The 12,522-nt window shown below is 36.1% G+C and overlaps 1 pseudogene; it reads left to right on the forward strand.

Annotated features, from left to right (window-relative positions):
- Positions 1–1,329: 1,329 nt before the first annotated feature.
- LOC146137539 (ATP synthase F(0) complex subunit g, mitochondrial pseudogene) lies at positions 1,330–1,629 on the forward strand (annotated as a pseudogene).
- Positions 1,630–12,522: the final 10,893 nt, after the last annotated feature.

Below are 12,522 nucleotides of genomic sequence, written 5' to 3' on the forward strand. Positions count from 1 at the left end.
GGGTGCGGGTTAGCGTTTGGTTGAGGGTGGGTCAAGTTATTATTAATAATAAACATAATATTACTGTCTTATTTTGTTTTGTTTTTTTACATAACTTTTCACGTACGTAAGTAAAAGAGCGCCATAAAAACATGGTTTTCAATTATTAAATCAAACTGTAATAATTAAGTACTTTTTGTGTGAATGGCATATAAAATTCCAAAGCCTCCATGTCTGTTAGATTCTTAGAAACCATTGCGCAAGAGTTGTTTTGGCAAACTAAGATTGCAAAACCTCTGCATTGAAGTAAATGTCAAAGTTTGCATGGCTGTAAATCAATTACCAACAAAATCAATAGACTGGCTTTTATATGAAATGTAAAATGTGTACAAAAGTCCTATGCCTTTGATATGCTATTTTTAATTATGTTTGCAAGTTTCTCGACCCAAAATTTAGTTTTGCCTCAGCGTTTAAAAGCAACAAACAGTAAAACTTTTAGCCAACAAAATCGCGAAGTTGCCTATTGTTTATTTTGTACTTTTCCAATTGATTTTAAAGCTTTTAGAAAAAGACTCTAATTGACATAGCTAAGTAGTTTTAATCATCCAATAACATTCTGTCAAGTTTTTGTCAAGTTTTTTTTCAACAGCCCTGACCTACACTTTAATCTTTCTATATGTTCGACATGCGGGTGTATTTTACCTTTAGTGATTGGATAATCACTATTAGGTGTATGCAGGCTGACTAATATATAATTTAAGATGATTAGAAAATCGAATCACCAACGTAGAATGAATAAATGTATTAATTTACTAAGCTTAAAACCACCTGAACCTAAATGCTAACCCCAATCCTAGTTTTTAAAAATTATGCTTTGTAATTCAATGCATTATAGAAAGGCATTAGCCACTTTCAAACATAGTAGTTCGTTTGAGATTTGTTCGTCCTTAAACGTCCTCACTTCATTCTTATTTTTTTAATTTAAAAAATGCGAGGACCTTTTTATTTAAACATTGTGTTCTGCTTTTTTTTAAAAACCTTTTCCTAAAAATAATTGCATTTATTAACTAAAATTTGCAACCTTTTGAAAATTGCAAACCGAATATTTGAAAAAGAAGATATCTCCTCGCCCTAATGCACGTTAGTGACGACAATGACTTCGAATGGTAGCTAAACAGTATAGACTTTCTTGTCTCAGTCAAAATCAGTCACTATAGGTTCTAGTTTATAAAAGAGAAATATATTTCGCCAATCACGGCATCATCAGTCTCTAAAAAACGAATACAAAATAATGTTGCTTTTGCAAATTGTTTTGTTTTTTTAGGAATCATAACTTACATAAAAGAGAAAATGTCAAAGCTAATGGCAAAGATCCCGGTCTGGACCAAATCCGGAGTTGCCTTTGTAACTCCCCGAATGCAGACCTTCTGGAAGTACGCCGAAGTTGAGCTTAGACCCCCAACCCCAGGCGAGATGGGGGTTGCTATGGGCGACGCGCAGAAGGGTGTGGCCAACATCATGTCCGGGCGAGTGGCCCAACTAACGGTACGACAGGCCTGGCAGAATACCCTTGTCTCTACCGAGGTCCTAATGTGGTTCTTTGTCGGCGAAATTATCGGAAGAAAAAGCTTCATTGGCTACGACGTTTAAACTGAATATTTTTGTGTGTTTTTTTTCTTTAAAAATGTCCCCAATATTGCTATTTGGTGTTTGCTGTCAAGTAATGATTCGATTTCTCTGATAAAATTTTTTGTTCAACCCGAAAAGTTTAATTTATTTGTTATTTTGCCAAAAAATATTACATTTTGAAACTAAATTGTTCATTATCGCATACTTTTATGATTATGTGACAATAAAATATTTAACTTTGGCAGAGCATAATTTGTATTTTTGTTTGACAAAGTTACATATAAAGTTTTACATTTTACACAGTATGCATAATTGTGGAAAAAGTTTCCCAAAAAATAGCTGAAAAATAGTAGTAAGTGCTATGTATTTTTTAGAACTGCTAGCAATTTATGTTAAAAGCAATTCTATAAAGAATGCTAAACAACGCCTTTGTGACACTTTTGACAATTTCCATGCCCCCAAAACAAAAATCCTGCTGAGAGAAGCTTGATAACTCAACTGAATACCACTACTGACCGCACTTAAAAGCGTTCAAACCTAATATAAGCAACATAAACTATAAAGCTTGTAACGTTATGCTGAAATGATTTTATTTGCAAACAATGTAAAAACTTGGGTACACTATGCACGGATCTGTAATGTAGCTTAATAATAAATTTCAAAGCCAAAACGGTCGAGTAGATCGACAGCATCTTGATTAAGACGTTTCGATACGAACTTGTATCATCTTCAGTTAGTGAAGATGCTGTCGATCTACTCGACCTTTTTGGCTTTGAAATTTATTAATAATGTAAGAACTGTGTACAAAAAACGCCAAAAGACACTGAGCATATTGCAGCAATAAACTTAGAAAGAACTTTGTTCAAAGGGTTTTGTTTTGGAAAAAAATGAAAAATACAAGTGGTTTCATAAAATAAGATCACGTCTATTTTGCGACGATATTTGAGGCTAGGATAACATTAGCGTTAAAAGTACCGAAAAGGCCCTTGTGGTAGTTTGCATTCAAACAAATGTCGACATCTGAGGCACAACCCTGTGAAAAAAAGACAGATTGGGTTTAGCGTATTCACTAGAAAAGTGTTTTTTTAACTTTTTTGTTAGCACGGACCCCTAAAAAGCAATTCGGTTCGCTCGGAATAAGGTCAAAGTGGAACATTTTCAGAGACTATGTAATTGAATTGACGCCATAAAACAAGTAAAAAAAACCTACTGTTTTCGGTCGAACTTATGCGCAAATGTGAAACTGAAATCGCGTCTAATTACATTCAAGAAGATGGCGGCGTTTTGTTTAATTAATCTATTTTCTTTTAGAAAAATTATTTGGACTTTTAATTTAAAAGTTAGATTTTTATTGACCTACGTGGCCCACTATAAAAAAAAAAAGAAAACAGATTTGCGATAAAATTGTCGAGCAAATTGCACTAAACATACCTGAGGATCTAACTTTGTCGCATCTTGCCGGGGTGTACCACTTGTAAGTTTTGTCGCAAAATGTCGGACAGAAAATCTAAAAAAGTCGTTTTTTCACCGATATGCTTTTTTCTCTACTACACATCATATGCTATTTTTTAGCTTTTACTTACCAGATAAAATCTTTTTGCACTCAACCCTTTCATCCTTCGCGATCTACGATTTGGTCTTCCGCTAGTTGGTGCTAAAGATGTAATTCAGGCTCATTTAGAAATCAGGGCAAACTACTTTAGGCCAGGGGTTCTTAAACTGGGGTCCATAAACCCCTCGGGGGTATGTGAACTAGATTAAGGGGGTCCATGTAGGCCTGATTGAAATGTCAGTGCATATTTACAAACCATTAATTTTTTAAAGAAAGCAGTTTAATTAAAATACGGTTTTCCACTGACTGTATTTGGACTCATACACAGTACCAAATTTCGAAACTGATAAGGCAGCAAATTGTAATTTGTAAAGGAGTAAATCATATCGGGGAATATTTTTGAACCACAAATTCTGGGTCGATGAGTTATATAACACCCCTATGAGTGGATTACTGAATATCAATCCTAGCCTATTTTAGTTATACGTGAATGAGTGGAATACAGCCGATAGAGTGAGAGTGCGCCCGGACTGAACAAAACCTGCAAATTTGACCGAAGTCGGACTGGGACTCGAAATTCTGACTAAAATTTTTTTTGCGGCCAAAGTCAGATTTTAATACACCCCGCAGCCCTAGATTTTAGTCAAAAATGTTGCATTTGTATGGCTTTACTTTTTAACTACGATTTTATGACTTTTCCCTTTCTTGGCTAGTTTGTAACAACCCAATGCACAACATATGTACACTTTTTCACCTAGCCTATACTTGTCCATCACAATCAGCCCGTTTCGAACAATAGCCTACATCTATTTTGGTTGCCATAAACGCAATATTCAGTATTCAAAATAAAACCAAATCTTACCAGAAAATTCCAAGACGAGGACACATATCAGCAGAGCGACCATAAGGTAACGCATTTTTCGTGTCTTTAGTTTGCCGCTATTTAAAAATAATACAGTAAGTTACAATAATCTTCCTACAAAGAAAAAACAGGTTGATAAACAATTGCTCCCCACAAAACCAAACATTGGCTACAAGATTTATGTCTCAAAAAGCGTCTCTTAAATTGTGCGGTATAACCAAGTGCATACTTGTAATCTTAGTATAGGCATCTGTGCATTGTATTACCACAGATGTTTTAATAAAAAATTGTTGCCAGCACAGGGGCCATGGCCCAAAAATTTATAAATAATTTACTCTTAATAATTTGTTTTGTAGCATGAGCAGTTCCAGTACCACTAGGCCTACCACAATCGATCAAAGGCATCACACCTTCAATTGTCATGCGCTGTTATATCATAAACGATGTAGTTAATATTACGCTTGCTATACATTAATGTAGTTTTACTACTTTTGGACGGTTTTTGCTCTTTTAATGGTTTTGGAATATCGCGTTAACATTCAGTCAGTCGAAACGGTTTGCTTGCATTATATTTGTTTTCGTTACGGCAGTTAATAGGGTGGTAACAGCTGAACAAAAAAGTTCAAACAACGCGTGGGTAAAATATCCGCTGTTAAATTTTACGACGACGTCGCACAGTGTTTTCGTTTTCTATCTTAACTCAATTGCGATAATAAAATCCTCTCAGGTATTATTATCCCCTGAAATGTGCAAACTTCTTGCAACGAAAGACTGCAGCAATTAATTGCATTTTGTCAAACAAACATATTATTAAATAAACTTTTGAGTCCAAACCTTCAGTAAAATATTTATCTCAATGTTGTGTCAGATGGCAAACTTTTCTAAAGGCGCCGCAAGCAAACAACTGCGAGAATCACTGTTCTATTGGACAACCAGCCTGTCCCAGACTTGGAGATAATTTTAGTTTTCTATTTCATTGAATTAGAGCAAAATGCGGCTAATTCTAATTTTAATCTAATTTGTGAATTGCTTGTGTGGCCTAATTCTAGTTTTAATCTAATTCGGATTTCACCAAAAATGCTACTTTGTCCAACGACATTTTTAGTCTCTTAGTTTAAAACAAACAATTTGAATTCAAACTCTTTGGTTGGAACGTAATTTTCACAGTCTGAAAAGCATATGTTATGCTAAAAGACATCAAAATTAGCACAAATATATTGACCATTCATATTCTTAGTAGAACACTTGTCGATTTAGATGAAATTGACTGTAAACAATTAAATGTAATTCTAGTTCAAATTCTTGTTTAAACTCGATTTTTTTTAAGAATTCGGTAATTCTAATTCTAACCTAATTCGAGAAAACTTAAAATGATCTAATTATAATTCTAATATAATTTGGAAAAACTAAAATGTTCTAATTTTAATTCTAATCTAATTTTAAAAAGCTACAATAAATCTAGTTGTCCAAGTCTGGCCTGTTCCATGTTGTTCTTGCTCTTTTTGAAGGCTCGAAGCTCTGAAGATGATCTGCGAATATTAGACCCAGCTCCAGACAAATTTATACCAGTCTACACCGGGAAATGAAACCAGGGAGTTACCCCTTGGTACAATGCAGAATAAACCACCTTTCAGGTCACTACCTCTCTGTTTTCAATGATGACAGAGTATCGTTTTGCTACGTTAGAGACACAAAGCTTGATGCAACGGAGACATCCGGTGTTGTCTAAACAGTCACAATAGCTCGCTTGGATTGAAACTCTCCGCATTACCTAATCACTTTCGAAATATTATAGCTTAGTGCTTTGGCTTCACCTTGTTTATTGCTCTACCAGGGCACTGTGAAACTTGTCTGTTTAGCATTTCTCGTTTCGTTCCCGATAAAGCTATGTTGTAATCCTTCATTTTTGTACGAAAAACGCCAGCAGCGTATCTATGCATGAATGCCCAAATAATATTAAGGGGTTCGTTCATTTCTCATTTTTACAATAAACATGTCATGATATCATGAATATTTTTGTGCAGTAAGTAAAGTGAAAAGGCGAATAAGAAGCACTCGACTCTCCCATTGGTATCGCCAAATCACCCAATAAAAACATATACGCGCCTTCGAAATGACACATTTCCGAACTTGAACATTCGGAATTATGTTTTCCTAAGATAAAAAAAGTTAAACATTTTCTGTGAAGATATGGCCGACTGTAGAAGAGCAGATTTATTGAATAAAACATGTTTTAGATTACCTCAATAAAACTAACCTACAGTGGGGAACGACTATATAAGCGCGAAGCCCGCTGCTATACAACAAAATAAATTTCCAAAGTTCCTTTTTCAACGCCCGTACGACTATAAATATTCAAATAAATAACAAAAATACAGCAACACTTACATATTGCTAGGAACCACTAATATCGTTCGACATATAATTGTCTTGAGAGTTAAGCCGTTCTGCCAATGGCAAATAACGATAAACAACACGTCATACAGCTATTCAAATGCATCCTCCCAAACTAGCAGCATTGAAGGCTAGCGGGGCGTGCAATAACATTTTTTGGGAGAATTTGCGATTTTTTTTTACTAGTTTGCACCAGGACGTTTGTAGAATCAGGAAACCAATTGCTAAGGGCAAATCCCCTTTTATTTTATGGAAGGGCATGAATTTGTTTCATGAATGACAAAGTTACGTCATGACGTGACGTCATTAAAAGAATAATCTACTACACTTGTCCCCTGACGAACTCATGCAATAAAACGCAGCTGGAAACAGCGATATTTGTTTTGGAGGAATAAGATTTTTTTTAATGACGTCACAAAGCTACGTCGTGTCGTGACGTCAAAAGAATAATATACACTTGTTCTTCATTGAACTCGTGCACAAAAAGAAGCTAAAAAACGGTCTAATCGCGCAAAGTGCGAAAAAAATACTTTTGTTTGGTTTTAGCTGGCTAAACTTTAAATTTAAAAGGACGCATGAAGTATTGGGCTCATTAATGAAATTCGCATATTGCACAAAATAGCGGGATTGAAAAGCTGACCCAAGAGTCAAACTATACGAATCGCCTGTTTAATTCTTTCGGCCCTTGGCATACCCGTAAGGTTTCCGAAAAATTTTTATCACTTCAGCTGTACAAACGCAGCCCTTCAAACTAGCAGCATTTTAGGCTTTAGCGTGACGTGCTGATAATGGGTTATTTTGAGTAAAAAGCGACATTTTGGAAACGAGTTCGCGCCAGGTCCTTCGAAGAATCAGGAAACCTACCACCAGCCAGGGTTCCACAGGAATTTTGTTTTGAAAGGGGATGAATTTTTTTCAAGAAAGACGTTACAAAGTTGCGTCGCGTCGTATGCCATAAACTAGCGATGGCGTACCACTGTCCCGCGCTTTTGTGGCCCAACACAGTTTTTTAATGACCCACTTGTCAAATTCTTTGTTAAATAGCACTTTACTGTTTAAATCAGGGCTGCACAATCTGTAAGTCGTTCAAAAGTGTTTTAGGGGTGACGAGTATAGGCCTACATAAACTGCACTTCAACAAGTGCGTGTAAAACAGCAGACAGCTAAAAGCATTTTGTATCGCTGTAAAAGGTGGCGGGAAATTAAGAAATCGCAGACTAAAAATTATGCATACCCTGTTACCATGCTAAAAACCTTTCTGCTGAACTTCCGTAATCTCATAAAAAATGCTGCAGCATATAATTAAATATATGGCCCACTTCAGTATTTTTTAAGGATTAAGGTCGTGTTTGTTACCCGCGCGATGAAACGGTTCGCCATCCCTGCCATAAACGAATAGTCTACATTCTAGAACACTTCTGTCCAGCAAAACAAATGCGGTTTTGTTTACAGTCTCGCGCCAGAACCTTCAACGATTCAACAAACCGGAACCTTTGCAGGCGGCGGCGGGGATGCGAACATTTTTTGCACAAGTGCGCAAAAATGTGCACGCCAAAATCACATTTTAAAATGGCTCAAAAAATGTGCGCACTTTTTCCAAAAATTTTTTTTTTTGAAAACATTTTTTGCACATTTTGGCGTGCACATTTTTGCGCACATTGTGCAAAATAACGCCACGTCCCATGTTCAACCTATGGGCCAAATAGATTTTTTAAAAAGTCAAAAACATTGAAAAAAACGGCAGAAAATTATAGGATTTACAAAGTAAAATTCTTAAAAAAAATACAGTTCGAGGGACGGGATTGCATAGCCTCATGCACCACCCCTCCCCCTAAATCTGCCCAGGCGCCACCGTGACAAACTGATCCCTTGATTAGCACACCTTCCGGCGTGAAAAGCAAACGTTATAGGCGTCGACAGACTGGCGAAATCGTTGTTTTGCACGTCACACAGGGAAGCAACGTTAAACAAATGGCGCATTGTCTTTGCGGTTTCGCTTGCATTGTTCTATAAAGTTACTCGCTAATGCGCGTTTTGTTGCATAAGTGTCGCGACTGACACGTGTGCCGTTAAAAATAGTTACTGCTGCTCAGTGGTGGGATTCAAATTTTATTGTCAGCCGGTTCTATCGCAAAATTCATATATTTTAGCCGGTTCTGTCACAAAAAGTCACATTTTCCGGGAAAAAGTAGTTGCAAGAACAGGATGCAACCCCAGGTTCCAGCAAATGTTGCGAATTGCGAACCGGCTCAATCCCATCATTGCTAACAGCCACACTAAAAATAACAGTCGTCTCATGACTTGTGGGCCTACTTATATGGCCCACCAGTTATATATTCAGACAAACAATCACAAAAGAAACAATACTACAATTTTAAAAAATAACACTATGTATGACCGCTACGTGCGACCTTGACCATTGCACATTTTGAGAAAAACAAACACGTGAGCTATACTTGGATCTCACAAATCAATATATGGAATAAGATGCAAAAATCCATTGACAGCAACCAATAATGCTAACCGGTTCACTGATCTCATAAAATTTTAAGAGACGGTTTTATTGAACCGTTGCGAACCGGCTGACTCCCACCACTGCTGCTGCCTATATTAAGCAGGGATGTAAATACATCGTACGCAGGCCTGCTGGCGCCTGAAGGGAAATTTGTAATCGACAAAAGTCTTGCAATTTAATATCTGAGTTTTTCAAAAAAAAATCCCAGTGGTTTTCTACCGTTGACATTTCAATTTTTTGCCTGGCGAACCCCTAACGCCTTCTTGATTAATGAAATATCCAAGTAATTTGAACATATCAGAGTAATGACTCTGGCATTCGAACCATAGAACTCTTACACAAAGTTGCAAACTATTACCTTGAAAAAAAAGTTATATTAATATTTAAACTAATTCAAACGACTGGTTTCAGCTAATATTCTTTATAAGCCTAACCATATGAAGTAAGTTTACTTAGGTGTATATATGCAGGAAAAATGTTAATATTAATAAAATATTATTCGTGAGATGCTATGTTTGAACGCTAAATATCAATCCAAATTATTAGGTCACCTAAGCGTTGTTTTTTTCATCCATTGATTGCAAGTTTATAATTTTAAAACCGGGGTCACTCAATCCATTATATTCTATTCAGATTTGAGACTCTAAAAGGTTTGACGTCACTTAAAATAGGGACCATTGCAATCCTATAACTCCTGCCAGGGTTGAGACCCTAAAGAGCACCACCGGGTAAAAATATCTCATTGAAATGACGTAGTATAGGGTGTTTTTTTCGCACATGCCGCGTCTAAGTATAAATCAATTCCGTGCCTTTTTTTGAATTGTGATGCACGCATAGACAAAGGAAGCGGCTATTCTTTTAATTATTGTTGTTGTAGAAGGCACAGGGAGAAGCGAAAGGCTTGTTATATCGCTGTACTTATCAGTATATATTTGCGGACACACCAAACAACTGACTAGTCGCTATGGTGAAACCACACAGCACGAACAATCTAACATGTCGAAACTCGTCGTTATTGTTTTGTAACAGAATCGAGTAAATGTGCGAATATTAACCAAGTATCGTACGTACTGTCTGCACGGTGAACTTTCAAAAGAACTAACGTTCAAAATGCTACCTATACTTCTGTATTGAATTTGATATTCTTATTACGTCGTACTACAACCTCCAACTATTATGCTCCAAGGGTGCGAAAGTAAGCTTACAGTTATTCCACAGCGTTAGCTTGGAAGAAGAGGTAACATTGAATGGCCACCACGCTCACCTGACATGACACCAATGGATTTCTTCTTGCGGGGTGTTATAAAGAACAAGGTGTATGAGAAGAAACCCTAAACAATAAATTTACTTTTAGACCCAAACTACTTTTAGACTATTTTTTATAACTGTATGCCTAGTTTTGGCCACTCTGTATATGATAAAAACGAACAACACCAAAACAAGGAAATTCCTTGGATAAAAACCTTGATTATTTTGTCTTGAATAAATATGACTTTAGAAAGCTGAAACGGGAACTTGACGAGTAATAGATCGAACCTCATTGCTCTAATATTTGCGTCTAATGTAGAGGTAAAAAAACATGTCGTACCCGGTCACAACAACATCTTTTGAGCATATATATCACCTTATCAACTACGACCTGTGAAAGTTGTTATTTTACTTTATAAATATTTACTCCGAACTTAATTTGACTTGGGCTGTTAATGTAGCATGTGGCGCAATAGACATTCAGTCATACTCAGCTATGCGAAATTGTCAAGGTCGGTAAAACGGCCAGCTGATTTCCAATGCTAATAAGTAAAAAGTAAAGGCAACAAAAATAGTATTACACAGGGCGGCAGATGCTTTTAAGAGTATCCATGTACCCTTGACAGTTCCATTTACAAAACAAGTATTAGCAAAAGTTAAAAAAACAAGTATTATTAAAAGCGAATAGATGGTAATTATTTACAAAAAAGCTGCCACCCTAAATATTTAAATTCTCGTTGAAGCTTGATTTGTATAAAAGCCAGCGTATCTATAGTAGAAAAAGAATAAGTTTTTATTTTTATTTAAATTGTTGTATTTAACAAACCTTTATCGCCACCTATCGCTTTATTTGCTCCACTATTTACCTTCCACACCAGGGGTTCTTAAACTGGGGTCCGTAAATTAGTTTTAAGAAGTCCAGTTGGGCCTAATTAAAATATTAGTGTATATTTGAAAACTTATTTTTTCAAAGAAAGCAGTTTACTTAAAAACAAAACGGTTTTGCACTGACTTTTATTCACGATACAGTGGCTATATTGCAAAACTGTATAGAAAACCGCATTAACTGAATAATCTGAAAGAAATTGCATTGCAGAGGGTTAGAATCTGCATGGTGCTGTCACCACAAAAAATGTGAAAATATTGCACAGCGCCTTTTTTGCTGACAACTTTGGCGTTACAAAAGTTTTACGTTCAAGTTAGTTAAAGCTATCCAAAGTTTGGCAGCGAAATACGCAGATAGTATATGCAGCAGTGTGAGGCCGGGCGATATGATTGCAGAACAATTAAAATAAATTTGTATGTTTTATTTAGACTCCGAATTTTTTTTTTTATAAATTTTGATCTTCTATTTTGAACTCCGAGTACATTTGGTATTTGCATGCAAATTAAAACGTTTTTTTGTTGGTTATCGCGGTTTACAGATGTTTTTTGATGGTCTCGAAAGTTAAAAGACGCACGAAACGGGTAGCAGTAAAGTTAAATACCCCCAAACAACCTCAATTGCTTCCGCTTTTGGGCCAAGTGTGTAGCAAAACGTTGGCCGGCCGTGACAAACTTCTACGAATTCGGGCAGCTGGCGCTGGTTTCATAACTGCCCTTTCGAACGAAAAAAGGAAAGCAGGCAGCAGAAAAATTCTTCGTGTTATACCTCCGGAAGTCAATATTTAATGGATGAACTGACTTTTTCTTCGAAATTCAACGGCGACAAAAAAGAAAGTAAAAGCAGTTCAAAATCCAACCCAACCGTCCTTTCGATCGGATTCGGTTAAGGTTCAGTTCTTTCAAAATATTCGGTTTAGTTCCAGTTCAGAATCTAACAGAAAACGGTTTAGGCTCGGTTACGTTCGGAAAAATTTAGCCAAGTATTCACCGCGTAATATCTCTGGAAGTAAATAAGATGTCTATAAGAATTTTTTACTCATTGCTTAAAGCAATCTAACTTAGCCAGCAATCAGACTGTTATCACAAAATACGTTTATGAATTTTTGATCAAATATTAATACCTTATCCCTGAATAACTGGCGGCCGAGTCATGGCTCATATTAAAGAATAGAGTCGTAGTTATCACCCTATGTTAGTCACTTTCTGCACGCCAAATTTTCAAGGTCGAATCTAACGGAATATTAAAATTCATAATTATGTAATATTTTTAAAACATTTTTTCAAAATTATGATTGCTAGCTAAGTTAGATTGCTTTGAGTTATGTGTAAAAGTTTCTGATCTATATCTTTTTACTTTCGGAGATATTTCACGGTGGAATTTTAAACTGCATTTTCCCTTTGGTTTTCGAAAGTCAGTTTTAAACGTGAAATACCACTATAAGGACAGTTGGGTTGGAT

Source organism: Ascidiella aspersa, chromosome 7 (assembly GCF_963924565.1).
Source record: "Ascidiella aspersa chromosome 7, kaAscAspe10.2, whole genome shotgun sequence".
Classification (NCBI taxonomy): domain Eukaryota; kingdom Metazoa; phylum Chordata; class Ascidiacea; order Phlebobranchia; family Ascidiidae; genus Ascidiella; species Ascidiella aspersa.